The sequence below is a fragment of the Maniola jurtina genome, chromosome 21, assembly GCF_905333055.1.
Source record: "Maniola jurtina chromosome 21, ilManJurt1.1, whole genome shotgun sequence".
Lineage (NCBI taxonomy): Eukaryota > Metazoa > Arthropoda > Insecta > Lepidoptera > Nymphalidae > Maniola > Maniola jurtina.
This window is the reverse complement of record NC_060049.1, coordinates 8,199,571-8,217,331: the sequence shown is the minus strand read 5'-3', so window position 1 is coordinate 8,217,331 and position 17,761 is coordinate 8,199,571. Positions and strand designations below refer to the sequence as shown.

At 37.5% G+C, this 17,761-nt stretch overlaps 1 protein-coding gene across 1 annotated transcript in view; it reads right to left on the bottom strand.

Moving 5' to 3' along the window:
* Nucleotides 1–17,761, bottom strand: part of LOC123876427 (ubiquitin-like protein 3) — a 191,144-nt gene that overhangs the window by 80,381 nt on the left and 93,002 nt on the right. The gene's annotated exons all lie outside the window — the stretch shown is intronic.

Sequence of the window (17,761 nt, the reverse complement as noted above, 5' to 3'; positions counted from 1 at the left end):
TGGCGGCTGTATAGCGCAGTTTTCAAATGTGAAAAAGTGTTTTTAGTTTGTTTATTGGCAGGACAATCGTTATTGTTACTAGGCATGATTGTCGTCATAAGAGTAGCGTTGACTGAAAAAAATTTCTAGTCAGGTTGGTACACATTTTTCGAACTAACAAAATTATTCAAACGCCAGAAGATATTCGTAACTATGGTGGAGCACTGAGCCGCGTATAAAATAGACGAAATATCGTAAAAGTCTACATGTATCGGCTAAACTCTAAAGCATTCCTGAAACGGCCGTCCTCCGGGACCATCTCAATGCAAATCCTTTTGCTAAAGCTCTCTCTCTCCAATGACCGTATATTTGAATTTTTCACTGCACACCTTGGACTTTCTATTTAACGGAAATGGGTAAACAGAATATATTCCCTTTAAAATCCCGATCCAGAATGGAAGATTCATTCAGTTAGATATGTGAATAAACTGATATGTCCATTTTGGGATTTCTATTTGATTTATTTTATGATATTCAGGAAAGTTGGATAAAGCACTCGCATACACCGAAGACTAATTGGCTTCGACATGGCGTTGTTTTGCAACAGGTTTAATTGTATGTCCGAGATGATTATTATTTTGCTAACAAGGCAGGATAAAAAGTACATTTGAACCAATGTATGAATGGGCATTTAGTTAAGAGGTATCAAAATGACGTAGGAAACATTATGAGAAAAACTTTTATACAAAAACTAGAGGATGCCCGCGACTTTGTCCGCGTGGATTTAGGTTTTTAAAGATCCCGTGGGAATTGATTGATTTTCCGGAATAAAAAGCTGCCTATGTCAATTACAGGGACGCAAGCTACCTCGGTACCAAATTTCATACAAATCGGTTAAACGGATGGGTTTTTAGGAATCCCGTGGGAACTTTTTGATTTTCCGGGATAAAAAATAGCCTATATCCGTCCCCGGGATATAAGCTAACCCTGTACCAAATTTCGTCAGAATCAGTTAAACTGTTGGGCCGTGAAAAGGTAGCAGACAGACAGACAGACAGACAGACCGACACACTTTCGCTTTTATAATATTAGTACGGAAGTATGGATGAGCAAATGAGCGACATGTAATAAAGCTCAAAGTGCGCTTTTTCTGCCAAGTTTCTGTCAGAATTGCTCCTTATCAGGGGGCACGGCAGTGCCCCCGCCAAGACGAGCCAAACGGCGGCCGGGGCGCTACGTACCTTTTTCTCGAAGTGTTTCGCCGTATTTTCGACCCGTCATAACTTCGGTCTGGATCACGCTAGATAGCTGAAATTTTCAGTATAAGGTGTCCTCAGCAAATTAACCAAATATACCAAGTATCAAATATCTAGCTTTTATGGTTACAGATTTATTGATACCTAAAATACGCCGATTTCGTCCCTCACTGATGATCATCAAAACCTCTACTCAAAACCTCTAAGGTACTTCCCGAAGTCCTAGAAGACTGAAATTTGGTATGTAGACTAGAAATTGACTACAAACTACAGGAAAATTAAGAAATTGGAAATGCCCCCCCTCTACGCCTCTTATGGGTGAAGCAAATCTGTAAATTCTGTCGCTAGAATGCTGATATTTTAAGGATAAGATGTCCTTGGCATATTTATTAAACGCATTGAGTATCAATTGTCTAGCTTTTATAGATTCAGATTTATTGACAGTCAAAACTTCTAGTCTGTAATTCTAGGGTACTTCCCGAAGTCCTAGAAGACTGAAATTTGGTGTGTACACTAGAAATTGCATACAAACTACAGGAAAATTAAGAAATTCAAAATTTTCCCCCTCCACTCCCACGAATGGGGGAAGCAAATTATTTGTAAAGTCTATCGCTAGAATGCTGATATTTTCAGGATAATATGTCCTAGACAGACTTATCAAACGTACCAAGTATCAATTGTCTACCGGTTATGGTTTCAGATTTATTGCCATTCAAAACCCCTCTAGTCAAAAGTTCTAAAGTACTTCCCTAAGTCCTAGAAGACTGAAATTTGGTATGTAGGCTAGGAATTTCATTCAAACAACAGGAAAATAAACTTTTCCCAGTCTGTACATTTAAAAAATGTGTTTCCTGAAGTCCTAAAAGACTGAAATTTGATATATCTGCTTTAAAATTGAGTTGCAAGATTCCACCCAAACAAACATAGTTACATACATTGCAAGTGGAATAAAAGCTTTTAAAAAAAGAGGTAACGATAGAGAGCGGGCCATGAAAATGATGTAGGTACCTACAAAAAATAGATCCAAAAAAAAATCTAGGGCACCTGCCAAAAAGAAATGAAATCCCACCAAAAACATTTCATGTAAAAAGGTAGCCAAGACTCACAAGTTCATAATGCTTTCACTGTTAAAAAAGTATGAGATCTCTAGTAGAGCCAAGCCCCTAGCTGAGCTTAGAATTGCGCTGCCCATGGGACCTATCCCAAGTCCAAAGTATATAGCTCTTAAATGCTCTTGAGTATATCACATTTATAACAATAAAGAACAAATAACTCTACTTATAAGCTCTGATTTTACAAACCCTAAATCTTGATTAAAAAAGTACGGCTTGGCCGTTTAATGTTCGTGAAACTATTACATGACATAACATATTATATTAAGGTCATAAGGAATAGTTTGTTCGACAATTACTAATTTGTATTATACTTCATGAATGTCGCACAAGCTATTCCGGGCTTAAATGTCATATCAGATAAAAGTTCCACGAACATTAAACGGCCAAGCCGTCCTTTTTTAACCAAGATTTAGGGTTTGTAAAATCAGAGCTTATAAGTAGAGTTATTTGTTCTTTATTGTTATAAATGTGATATACTCAAGAGCATTTAAGAGCTATATACTTTGGACTTGGGATAGGTCCCATGGGCAGCGCAATTCTAAGCTCAGCTAGGGGCTTGGCTCTACTAGAGATCTCATAACTTTTTAACAGTGAAAGCATTATGAACTTGTGAGTCTTGGCTACCTTTTTACATGAAATGTTTTTGGTGGGATCAAATTGTGCATTAGGTACTTAAGTGCCTATGAGATACAGTTTGAAGCGTCATGCTACCAAAACATCAAACGATAAATTAAATAGCAACTCTACTAAATGGACATTATAGTCTTTGAAGCAATTCCAAAAAAATACACAACTACCGCACCTATTATTATTATTAGTGATCTCAATTTATGTTAGATATAAAAGCAAAGTTATAATACTGTCCTAAGTAGTAAAGTTAGCTGATTAAGATGCCCATTCAGCCCAAAACGAACAATAAAGCACAGCTTCGATGTATTCCGACTTCGCACGCAACCGTGTTTTCGAGTTCACCCGGAATAGATGTATGTACATACATAATTAATCTAGCAGTTGGAATATCGGGCTGGCCATTTATTGCACGCACCTAGTTATATACGAAATAGGAGAGGAAACGGTTCATTAATATACATCGTTGGGAAATTTACGTCCTGTCCGTATGTACTGGTGCCTACTCGAATATCGCAATAGGTATCTGGCTGTATATCATGTTTATTTAGTCTCTGGCAAACAAAGGCTGCGCTAGTCGTAATTTGGGATTTTTTTGGCGTTATGAAACTCTGGGGGCCTAGCATGGAAGTTGTGTTGTGTTCTACGGTCGCAATAAATGATCTTTGCAGAATTTATGGAATTATAAAGTAGTTAGAGCTACTGCGCATTTTAGATAATAACATATACAATATACATAATTACTATACAAAAAATCACATGATTTTTAACCCCCAGCCCAAAAAGAGGGGTGTTATAAGTTTGACGTGTGTATCAGTATATCTGTGTATCTGTCTGTGGCATCGTAGCTCCTAAACTAATGAACCGATTTTAATTTAGTTTTTTTTTTGTTTGAAAGGTGGCTTGATCGAGAGTGTTCTTAGCTATAATCCAAGAAAAACGGTTCAGCCGTTTGAAAGTTATCAGCTCTTTTCTAGTTACTGTAACCTTCACTTGTCGGGGGTGTTATAATTTTTTAATTTACACTTGTATTACTACAGTCCAAGACCCTATTATTCATTTTAGATCCTTTGTCTTGACTATGAAAGTTGGCATTGCGTTGGGTAAAGTGAAAGCAGTTTTTATGTTTTGGTGGCATGAGGCATCGTCACTCCGTGTTGTAGGTACCTAGCTTCGAGTGAAAGTGGGACTGGTTTTTAGGATTCCGTACCACAAAAGGAAAAACGGAACCCTTATAGGATCAGTTTGTTGTCTGTCTATCTGCCCGTCTGTCCGTCTGTCGTGTATGTCAAGAAAACCTATAGGGTAGGTACTTCTGAATCATAAAAGGCAGGTAAGTAGATCTTACAGCATAAGTAAAGGAGAACATCCGCAAGAATTTGTGGTTACATCAGAAATAAAATTTAAATGTGTTCATGAATGGTATTTTCAATTTTCAAAGTAAGATAACTATACCAGGTGGATATCATATAAAAGGGCTTTAACTGTACATTCTAAAACAGATTTTAATTTATTTTAATGGATAGTTAGTTTTTGATTTAGCTTGCAAAATGTCGGGAAAAATACCCGAGTACGGAACTCTCGGTGCGCGAGTCATACTAGCACTTGGCCGGTTTTTTTTTTGATTAAACCGCTTGACTTTTACATTTTAGACGTTGTTGTGTAATTGTTACGTTATGTGTAACTATAACGGCCACAAACGATTAAGTAATATTGTTCTGATTTAACTTCAATGTCTATCAATCAAAGTAGTGTCAACTATATTATGTACTAGACATAAAATTATCATCTTTTTGGGGTCTAATCCAGTCAATAATAATCTGATACTATCTTCTTAACACAACTCCGTTTAAATTTGCTTCAGTAGACAGGCACTCTTAGGAGTGTTTAACTTTTAACTAACCCTTGCAATGAGAATTCAAAGGTAACAATGTACACAGACAACTTCCCAATGTCCGTCATTCGTCTTAATCTTGCGGAGCAAAGTCACGGCGAGCGGTATTAAAGTAATAACTAACTACATCAGTTCTAATCTCGTTAATAACAATCTGATACGATCTGCACAGCACATTTCAGCTACACTCCGCTTCAGTGGACAGGCGCCCTCAAGAGTGTTTTACTTTTAATTAACCCTCGCATCCAAATGGCGAATTAAAATGTAAGAATATCCGCAGATAACTCTTCTCGCTATTTGTTTCTATCTCGCGGTGCAAAGTCACGGCGAGCGGTATTAAAGTAAATAATACATCTAATCTAGTTAATAATATCGTATACTAACTACTCAACACATCTCAGCTCCACTGCGCTTCAGGGGACAGGCATCCTTAGGAGTGTTTTACTTTTAATTAACCCTCGCATCCAAATGGCGAATTAAAAGGTAGGAATGTCCGCGGATAACTCTTCGAGCCATTTGTCTCTATCTCGCGGAGCAGTCACGGCGAGCGGTATTAAAGTAAATAATACATCTTATCTAGTTAATAATATCGTACACTATCTGCTCAACACATCTCAGCTCCACTGCGCTTAAGGGGACAGGCACCCTTAGGAGTGTTTTACTTTTAATTAACCCTCGCATCCAAATGGCGAATTAAAAGGTAAGAATGTCCGCAGATAACTCTTTTCGCCATTTATCACTATCTCGCGGAGCAAAGTCACGGCGAGCGGTATTAAAGTAAATAATACATCTAATCTAGTTAATAATATCGTATACTAACTACTCAACACATCTCAGCTCCACTGCGCTTCAGGGGACAGGCATCCTTAGGAATGTTTTACTTTTAATTAACCCTCGCATCCAAATGGCGAATTAAAAGGTAGGAATGTCCGCGGATAACTCTTCGAGCCATTTGTCTCTATCTCGCGGAGCAGTCACGGCGAGCGGTATTAAAGTAAATAATACATCTTATCTAGTTAATAATATCGTACACTATCTGCTCAACACATCTCAGCTCCACTGCGCTTAAGGGGACAGGCACCCTTAGGAGTGTTTTACTTTTAATTAACCCTCGCATCCAAATGGCGGATTAAAAGGTAAGAATGTCCGCAGATAACTCTTTTCGCCATTTGTCACTATCTCGCGGAGCAAAGTCACGGCGAGCGGTATTAAAGTAAATAATACATCTAATCTAGTTAATAATATCGTATACTAACTGCTCAACACATCTCAGCTCCACTGCGCTTCAGGGGACAGGCACCCTTAGGAGTGTTTTACTTTTAATTAACCCTCGCATCCAAATGGCGAATTAAAAGGTAGGAATGTCCGCAGATAACTCTTCTCGCCATTTGTCTCTATCTCGCGGAGCAAAGTCACGGCGAGCGGTATTAAAGTAATTTCGTAGCGGACAAAGTCGACAAAACTTGCAATCAAGCGCAGACATTAGACAAAACGCGATAAACTTTTTAACTATTTTTTGGCTATAATTAAAACGTAATACTTATAATTATCTGACATTTGATAACGATATACTCAGTAAATAGGTGGCTACCATTTTTAGGATTCCCTACTTTAAAAGAAAAAACCGATCAAGTGCGAGTGGGACTCGTACACGAAGGGTTCCGTACCATTAAGATATTTTAACATGTTTATGTGCAACACTGCAACTTAATGACAACAGCGCCTATCTATTTGTGACAGTATTTTTTTTTGATTTATTCATGTACTTGTGCTATTAGACCTACCTACCTACCTTTTATGATTCTAGGTCAACGGGGAGTACCTACCCTATAGGTTTTCTTGCCAGACACAATAGACGGACAAACAGACAGACAACGAAGTGATCCTATAATCCTGCATATTTAGACATTCGCAAATAAATCAAAACCTATCTGTGCCCATAGAGTGCATACTCTTTGACACTTTATCAACTTATAATTATACACTCTAAAGAATATAATAGTCTCACATTTGTACCTTAATTTATCTAATTCTAATTAAATTTTTCCTGAACAAATCCCTTGAGTAGCAAAGCGCACCAAATCCATATAAGTCAAACATAAACGTATATGTATTTAATACTTACTAATGACTCATGATGCGCTTTTTTGTGAAGGAAATCGTCGTAATGCGACCCATATACTCCTTAATGAGGAGGCCTTTACACAAATGTGGAACGTTAACAGGCTTACACTTAAGGCCAAATGGTTCATATTTGCCACATCCAAATAGCATAGTATATGTATGTCATTTATAAAAAGTGTAATTTCGTCATTAAATGATTGTTTTAATCAAATTGCTTTTAAAATGTCAATCCAGGATGTGACTTGTGAAAATTATTGTGTGAGATCAATGAGTAATTGTAAATAAATAAACATTTTTATTATTTTGCTAATTAGAATTTTTAATAAGTTAATAGTTACATTAATATTAATTATTATATTAAGTTAATAAGTTATTTAACATAATTTTGTCTAAAACATAACAAAATAAATCATCTGTACAGTCACTAAATTAAATTAAATGACGCGTTTAAATGTATGGCTATTTGCAATGCTATCCACACGGCAAGAAATATAGAGCAATGGAGGAACATCGTAGCAAAGATTGCATCTAAAGAGGAGCCACGATCCTCATAATTGAGGGAATGACGCAGGAAGAAGAAATGTATTGCTATCCCTTTCATAACGCTCACTGCGAAAGAGGATAGTACTAGATTTAGACCTGTCAAGTTAATAAGAGATTGTGTACAACAGAGTTAGAAGTCAGTTGACTCAGTTGACCAATCACGTGTATACGCGACAGACGAGTTGTCATGTATGTAAATGTAGTTGCTAATAGTCTAGTGTCTGCGTTAAATCTTAACTGGAAACACTTTAATAAAAACCGTGCACGTTTATATGCCGGTGCCATTTCGTTTGAAATTAAAAAAGTTTCCGTGAACTTTGAGAAACGGTCATATAACTGTCCACGTGCGTGCTACCTACATTCGCACACGAATGATTTATTGAAGAGTTTGTGAAAAATTCTTACCAAATAAACGTGGGATTATGGCTATTCGTGTGAAATATAGTTACTACGTAAGAATGTATTAATTTTGAAAAAAAGAAGCTAAAATTTGTGGTACTTAAAACCTTTAGTCCTTTAATAGCTGGTTTACACGAGTAGAAAAGACCCAAGTTTTGGACTTTACCAGCGCTCTCAAGTGATGATCACTGAATTAGCAAATAACCCACTGATTTGCTAATTCAGTGATCATCACTTGATGAAAGCCTTGATGGCTCGTCATTCAGTCTACATTACTGCTTCGCTGAGCGATATAAAGGTAACATTTCGTAGCAAACCTTCAATGATTAAAAATAAAAGGCTTTCATTCAGTGATGATAACTGAGTTAGCGAATCATCCCGAACTGCTTTCACAGCGTCCGGTGTAGTGTTTACCCTACCTTAGATGATATCGTTATCTTGCTCGTAGATTATTGATTAGAACTGTAAAATTGCTAATTGTTTACGAATATAAGACTGGCGTGGTTACCTAAGCGTCAAGCGTCAACAAACAATATTTCTTTTTTCCATCAAAATTAACCTTGAGCTAGAAGTAGCTGTACGTCAATGGTTGTGGCAGTTGTGCCACTAGAAGTGAACTACTCTAATCTCTATATCTTATTGCAAAGAATCTCTATTGCTCAGTTATTTATATAATAGAACTTAACTTTTGTTGCGATTACTTTGCTTTTGAATCCTATAAAAGGCAACACGTTTCTCTGGTACATAAGTTAATAAGGTATTAAAGTCTCCCTACGCCTTTGATGGGTTCCCTGCTAATTATAACCCGGGCACGGCGCGCGCGAGCTGTGTTGCATATAAATTAAAAGTACCGTCAATATTGCCTTGTCACCAGTAACGACTAACGAGTGTAAACAATCTAGCATTAATTGCATGTGTCGTGACCGTTGCGGTAATGGCCTATTATTCTAAATTTATTTTCCCTTGTGAAAATCGAAAGAACTATTATACTAATATTATAAATGTGAAAGTATGTCCCTTTGTTGGTTTGTCCTTCAATCACATCGTAACGGAGCAACAGATCAACGTGATTTTTTGGATGGATATAGTTAAAGATCTATTCTGGCCAGCGACAAAGACTAATTTTTATCCCAGAGAATAACAGTTTCATGGGAATTTAAAATATCTAAATCTAGGCGGACGGAGTTGCAAGCATCATTTAATAACTACATAATTTAATGATACTGCGTAAGCTTCGGCCTTTTAAAAATCCCGTAGGAACTCTTTGATTTTCCGGGACGAAAAGTAGTCTACATTATTCCCGGGGATGCAAGTTATCTCTGTACCTTTCGTCAAAATCGGTTCAACAGATGAACAGGGCACCTAGTTCGAAAAATCGACAGATGTTAGAGTCTGTAGTAGGTATTAGAGTATTATGGTAGTAGTAGTAATAGTATTATATTATAGTAATAGTATTATAGTAGTAGTAGAGTCGAGTAGAAGGTGTTAGAATGGCGATCTCGCAACGTAAAACGCAGCCTTGGAAGACCCATCACTAGGTGGACAGACGACATCAAACGAGTCGCAGGGAAGCGCTGGATTCAGGCGGCGCAACAACGCGGCGGATGGACGCCGCTACAAGAGGTTGATAATGATAATGATAATGAAGCGTGGATTAAGAACATACTTGGTTTTCTTTCAATTCCAGTTTTAGCTCACGTGGTAATACTGAGTAAAAACAATTTATTACATAGTAAAATCTCTACAAGTAATAAGAAAGCTACCAAGGAATCATAAATCACAGCACAAAAATGGGTTAACTTTTTCGTAACAGACATATTCAAAGAACATTTCGGCTCTCACGTTTTTCAGCTATAAGGAATTAAAGCGCGGCTTGAAATAGCTTACACTTGACCCACTTTCCCGCTCAAGACCCGCTACAATACCGCGTGTACGAACTATGAGCGGAGTTTTTAATATTCTGCTGTACTAGTAATATGAACCAGAATACGCCAGCGGCGTATGTGTGCATATGGTATACGTAAGTAGTAAGTACATGTTTACGGTTTCGTACCTCAAAACGTAAAAGGAACCCTTATAGGATCACTTTGTTATCTGTCTATCGAGTCTGTCAAGAAACCCATAGGGTACTTCCCGTTGACCTAGGTAGGTCTTATAAATAAGTAGGAAAAATTTGGAAACCGTGAACTTGTATATTCTAAAACCGATTTTTATTTATTTTTATGCATAATAGTTTTTGATTTATTGTGCAAAATGTCACAAAAAAAAAATACCCGAGAACGGAACCATCGGTGCGCGAATCTGACTCTCACTTGGCCGGTTTTTTTTTCCACTGCAGAAACTAGTCCGAGTTTTCATCAAATTGTTTCCACCAACTTGTCCTATAAGTTGCATCGGCGTTTCGCTCAGATTATCCTCAAAGCAAATTACTTTCATTCCAATTCACGCGACTCTGGCTCCGCGGGATGAGGACAAATGAGCCGACGAGTTATCTCGTGCCATTTCTTCTAATTCACGAATCACGAGCGGGCGTGTAGGGTTAATTAAAGAATGAATGCTATGGGCCCCCGGGGAGCGACCCTGACGGAAATTTGTCGCCATGTTATTAATGGTATTCTTTCAACAGTTGCCTTTTTAACCCCCGACCCAAAAAGAGGGGTGTTATAAGTTTGACGTGTGTATCTGTGTATCTGTCTGTGGCTGCATCGATTTTCTTGGATTATAGCTAAGAACACTCTCGATCAAGCCACCTTTCAAACAAAAAAAAACTAAATTAAAATCGGTTCATTCGTTTAGTAGTTACGATGCCACAGACAGATACACACACACACATACACACGTCAAACTTATAACACCCCTCTTTTTGGGTTGGGGGTTAACAAACAGTTTTTTATAACAAAAGTAGGTCCTTTGAGCCGGATTAACGGTGCTACGAATAATTGTTGACCAAACACTTGTAGTATTTCTTGTAGCGTTAACACAAATCTCAGTCGAGTCCACTGAGTAGCGCTCATTGTGCCAAATGTTCAAGCGCTAACTAGCCCCGTCCCGCCGACTTCAGGCAAGAGGACTCGGCATGAATAATACAAGAGATAAGTGTTCTCTTCAATTTGTGGAGAATTCATATCTGTCCCAAACGTTACTGTCCTTGTTATCGCGCTCTGTTTTCCCTTTTGGTATTTCTATCATTACTGGCTTATGCCGTGGACTACACAAATTTGAAACCGCTATTTCAGCCCCTTTGTATGTCGTGTCTGTCAAGAAAACCTATAGGATACTTCCCGTTGACCTAGAATCATGAAATTTGGCAGGTAGGTAGGTCTTATAGCTTACTTGTGTAAAGGAAAAAATCCGAAAACGGAAATTAATTTACTAAATTACATACCTTATATTGTATGGGCACAGTACATCATTAACTTGCAGCGTTCTACATAAAAGTGCCAGGTATACTTTGTACGATGGTGCGGACTAGCACTTGGCCGGTTTTTTTGACGTGACAACGTCTTATAATTCGATAGAGCCGACTGCACGCACAAAAAAACATGACTCATGCGACGTTACCTCGCTCTGAGGCGTTCCATGTAAGGCTTGAAGTGCAAGCGAGAGCGCGGAACGAGCGACAAAGAAGCACAATCGGCCTTTGTTGTCACGTTCAACTATTGTCAGTAAACCGACTTTACAGACAACCAATTATTTTTTTTTGATAATATGCGTAGATTTTGGTGAAGATATTCATTCGTTACAAATCATGCTATCAACATATAACGGAGATTTTTTTGTTAACAGTAAAAATACACAAAAGAGGACCACGCGTTCTCTCCAATTTGAGAGGGTGGCTGTGTATGCAACTTTTTCCTGTACGAAAATACCAGGCCACTGCACTGGGTTGAAAAAATATATGGCGACGTTATCGCGTGTGTAACTGTAAAATCATGTGTTGCTCTATTTTTTACGTACAACGGATGGTATTTTGTCAAAGTGTGTTGAATTGCATTTTTTCCCACATAAATAGGCAATTTTTTTCACGAATAAGAGCGTTCTTTCCTCTATAGACGTGTCGTTTGATGGAGAGGACCTCATCAGAGCAAAATGTTACACGCAGACTTGATTGTTCATTACGTTAATGGCAGCGGCCTTCTTCTCAGAGGTATCTACTCACTACTAAAACAGCTTTCTTTCAGGGGTCCCTCGTAAAAAGTTTCAAAGATGGTAAGGATAAAGTTGGAAGATGTTAGTTTCGTCCACTTCGACTATCCGTCTCCTTCTATCGAGGCTTCAGGCATTTACAAGTTATAGGGAAATAAATAAAACTCACATACATACATGAACTCTGAAAATATTACACTCCTTTTTTTGGACTGTCGTGTAAAAAGTCCAGGCCGGCTTTAGGTAAACAGGACTTTTCGTACGAAAAACTGGCACCGAAAATGTATTGACCGAGTTGCAAACGGGGCCTTATTAGTCACGCCATTTATAGCGATTATTACGGCCTCAGTGGCAGAGTGAACTGGAGTGAGGGAACTCTAGGTTTGAACCTGAATCGACGATATGCCAAATATTAGGCTATGACGTAGGTGACGTGAAATCAAACAAAAATAGGCGCTTTAAAGGCTAACTAGCGTCAAATATAGGAACATTTGACGCCTGCCCGTGACGTCGACTATGTGATCCCTGACTGTCTGTCAGTGGAAAATGATTGTAGTGTGTAGAGACCCTTGTTACATTGTTTGTTGAGAGATCACATAACAAAAGGATGCAATATTAAAATGAATGCAACTTGTTTGCCAGTGATGTTTTGAAATATAATCCCGGTAGTGTTTACTCTACAATATACTACACGTTCATATAAAATTATATGGAATTGAGACCGTTATGCTGCGGTAGTAAGAGCACGTATAATATTGATTTGGGAATTCGTTTAACCATGAAAACTTCTATGTTTATGCATTCAATGTACATACATTGTACTTTGTCTCTAAGAACTCTACACCTATTACTCTCTACTAAGAACAATGCCTAAAAAACAACAATGTAACAAAAATGCCTATTCTATATGCTATATTTTTCCCTGAGGATGCAAGCTATCTTTGTGCCTTTGGTCAAAACGGTTAAAAAGATGTGATAAGCTATAAAATAGACACATTTTCGTATTTATAATATAAGTATGGATATGGATATTAATATGGAAGTATATGTATAGTGCAACTATGCATTTTCACTGAAAATAAAGCTTATTTCTAGCAGCCAAATTCAGGCAAAGCCGCGGAAAAAGAAGCTATGCGAATGTTCAAATAATCCTATTTGGTATCGGCCTACATATTAAATGATGCTGCCGCTGCCTCGCCAAGCGGCTTTCGATGCATTAAAGCCTGAAACAAACACGACGCGCAACGGTAACTCTGGGTGAAAAATTAAAATGTATGTGACTTAATCTACGGCCACACCATCGCGTCTCGCATCAAGTGGGATACGGGGCGCGATGCGCAAACGTCTACGACGCGAATCTACGTGTAGGTATACGTGCAACTATTGTAGGTGCGCCATTAAAATATATCGTGGGAGGTGACTGTCGCATGGCTGACGTACCCGCTTCGTAGTCACATTGATAGCGCAGGTTTGGATGAAGTTTAACTCTTAGAACACAAAAGTCTCATCAATTAAGGAACTGTATGAATACACAGCAGAGCACACGCTGGAACTATGAGTACCTGCCAGCTTCCACGTGTATTTACATAATCGCAAAAGAGGACGCGCGGAGTGGCGACCGAGACCCGAACTGCCTATCTGCTGACACATTGGTCTTCGATTTCGTGTTGCAACAGCACAGTGGTCAGACTATGCGTGAAATGTTGATATGATTTACAGCGAATGTGTAAATCCAGGCTCGAATGTCGTCAAAACGCTCTTCAGGATGAAACGCTTCATAAAATTTCTAAACAGTAGTTTAGAGTGCTTGCGTATGCATGCGTTTAGTATGGCACGGACAACCGCGTCCTACCTTGCATTTGCCGTCACGCGCTTCGTTTATTTCAGCCTTAAGCCCTTATGCGCGTAATGACGTTTGGAATAAATTGGATTGTACGCTGGTGTTCGTTCGTGGAAAAAAACAGTAGGTACGAGTATTAACTAGGTAACTCGATTTGCTTACACTGTTCTCGCTTCTTATGAATTCTTTGAATTCAGAGAGAGTAAGAAACAAACATGTTGGCACAAATTACTTATTAACAACTTAAAGTATTTTTAATCTGCAAAGTTTTGCTAGCTTACCATTTATTCTAGGTCTTTTTAGGCCTAGCATCTTCTTAATACTCATCCAGGTTAATTCAATAGTAAAACTAATATTTCGTTTCGATCATAAATATCGTAATAAGTAATAACACCATTCCCTACCAGCGGCATTGTATTATCCAGGTTTGTAGGTCATACCTATTTTATCCATTATTTACGAGAAGGTTAGGGCAAGAAGATCTTATCACAATTTTACGACTAAAGCATGAAGTACAAAACAAGACAAACTCTGTTCATAAAATGTAAAGTCACAAAATAAAGAGGTTTTAGTGAAAACCCTACGTAGTTGTTATTCAGTATTGCAGTTCGGAAACTGTAAGGGTTGTCACTTTCAGCTTACTAAGTCAAAAACTAACTACAAAAGTAAGACTGCATAAGTAATTATATTATTTATAGATAATTTTAAGTAAAAAAATTTGAAATACAACGTTTTTAAAATGAACTAAAAAGTGTATAAGTACAATAGTTAAGTTTAGTTAATTATGAGAATATTTGAAAGATTTAAAACGAAAAACGTTCGGCACACTGTTGCATGATTGATCCTAACTCACAAACAATTTTATTCCTCTGTAAATTATTTGAACTGTTGTGAGAGTTTTCTCAATGACAGCTACTCCCTACACTCTTTATGAGGTGCTTATCTATTGCATGTGCCCCACGTTTTAAGTTTCAATCTTACAAGTATTTTCACATTATCAGTATTATTATAAATGTATTAGTTATATTAGTTAGATATAATTCAATAAAAGTATCAGTAGTATTTATAATATCAGTATTTTTTGTGGATCACCAAAATAGTTATTGTTTCTTGGCTCGAATGTGCTTATAAAGAGCTCTTTGTGAAAAGACTTCCACGAGACGAAAGGACGTCAATTTTTACAGGCCATGGTTACGCATATAACGACATTTAACAGCAGGTGTGGGAACCCTAGCCGCAAGATATACGAGCGAAACATGGGCTATACGTATGTTAATGGAGAAACTCCCCAAGTTTCGGCATCGAGATTTGCATACAAATGATCGCCTGCATCTCTGTAGCTTGTAGGTAAAATACATCCTACATCTACGCTATTCATCTCCCACGTAACTCTTCTGCAACGCATAGACTATGTTGTGAGTTGTGAGCTAAATCTTGTAAATATATTGAGTTTCTATAATTAGAAATCAAATAATTATTGTAATTACACTTTACATAGCATCTGCAATCCAATAAATTCAAAAAAAGCAGCAATAAATATTTTACTAACCCCCGACGCAAAAAGAGGGGTGTTATAAGTTTGACGTGTGTATCTGTGGCATCGTAGCTCCTAAACTAATGAACCGATTTTAATTTAGTTTTTTTTGTTTGAAAGGTGGCTTGATCGAGAGTGTTCTTAGCTATAATCCAAGAAAATCGGTTCAGCAGTTTGAAAGTTATCAGCTCTTTTCTAGTTACTGTAACCTTCACTTGTCGGGAGTGTTATAAATTTTTAATTTACACTTGTTATCTTGTTTACTTTTCTTGTTACTAAACCGTAACAGGGTCACATGGATTGATGCTATGAATGGATTATACCATTCATATTATAAATGCGAAAGTGTGTCTGTCTGTCAGTCTGCTAGTTTTGCAGGGCTCAACCGTTCAACTGATTTTGAAGGATAAAGAGATAGCTTGCATCCCGGGAAAGGACATATGCTAATTTTTATCCCGGAAAATCAAAGAGTTCCCACGGGATTTTTAAAAACTCATATCCATGCGGACGATGTAATCATCTAGTGAAGTTTAGACGCAGTTTCACAGTCTTAGACAAATCAATGGAAAGAAAAGTAATTAAAATTATTCTGAGTCACAGCTCAGAAATACGAGTAGGTAGTTTTTGGTTGAAGGAGTCATAATTTTCGTCAAAACATTTTCCCTTCGAATCGCACGATAATTGCCACAGAGTAATGACTAAGCTGGCATCCGCGAGACAGCATGACATTCGAGCACGCAACTTTTGTTGTGGTACGCCTTAGCTTTGTAATTTCATTACATCAGCTTTTATTCCGCGTAATATATTTGAGTAGGCTTGAAAATGCGCTTCTATTTCTTCACAAGCGTGATTCTGCTTTTGTGTTCGGAGTTTCGTCGTGGAGCCAGCTGCGGTGTTTCTATTCAATTGGGAAAATGTCGTACTATTGTGTGTCACTTAGGAAACGTGCGACTCAAAATATACGAGTAGGTCATAAGTTACACTTCTAATCAGAACTAAAATTCGAACTATCTGGATTTTGCGTAGTAGTGGTGGCTACGACATTCTATTTACTAGACCTCGTGCTCTTATACTTATATGCCTTTTGTGTAGCAGTGCGCTACAGCTTTCTATGTAAGAGACCTCATGTTCTATTTCCGGCTTGGTCAGTACTGGTCCACCAGTATAGTCCAGTCAATAGTAGGTCCACCAAAACAGCCGCCAAGTGAATCAGTGTTCCAGTACAATACCGAATAGAAAGCGTCTCGTCTCGATTCGAAAGTCCACTTTATTCAATTGGAAGTGGCTGAAAGGGAGTTACCAATTTCGATGGAATAGTAAGTAACATTCGAAAAGTAATGAAGTTGTGATAAGATAATAAATAAAGTTGTTAGAAATAAATCGATATAAAGGAAGATTTCAGGTAAGTAGATATGATTTATCTCGTAAGTTCGAGGATGATTTAGGTTCTAATGAATATAAATAACCACTCAGATAGAATTTCCCTTTTATATACCGTTTGATACTGAAGTTTAATTTGCTAAAGTATTAGTGAAAGAACATAATTGCTTAAAGATTACTTTTGAATTGGAACTTTTAATTCAAACCGATTAAATCGGCTCGGAGATTTCCGCATGCGAATCCGATTCTGCCCCCTTCCAAGACTATCAGTCAATTGCAATCAGTTGGGAGTCGTTTATCCAAATTGAGATTGACTTGATGATCGGGGGTCAATCGGCAATTAGGCGTTTCTTGATAGGTCATCGTTTCGATTGTATGAGTCATAATATATCTTCATTTATAGTTTCACTAGCTTTTCCTGCAACTTCGTTTGCGTGATACTATATTTATAGTCTTTTTGGTACATAAAACATTGAAAAAAAATTTTTAAAGTTATGACGCTCGAAAAATTTCTATTTGAACACTAAACTTATGACAACTTTGTGCGTAAATAGATAAGATTAAGAGTATGATAATTTTAAAACAATTTAACTTTAGACATAGCTTATTTATTCATTAGTTGAAATAACTTACCATTGCATACATATAAGTAGTTTTTTTTTTTTCAAAAATACTTTTCCCAAACGACTGTACAACCCTTTTCACGCGCTTGATTTCGGTGAAAACCATTGTACCTCTCACCCAAAACATTCGACTCCACGTGGACGGTGGAGGGAAGGGCCAGTCAGCGCATCCTTATACCAAGGATCCCCTACCTACTTCAAATAAAATGTTCGTGTTGGTTTATTGTGTGTAGACAGGTGCAAAACGTAGTCCGTATTTACCTGAAACAAGAAATAACAATTTATAAAAAAATATGATCAC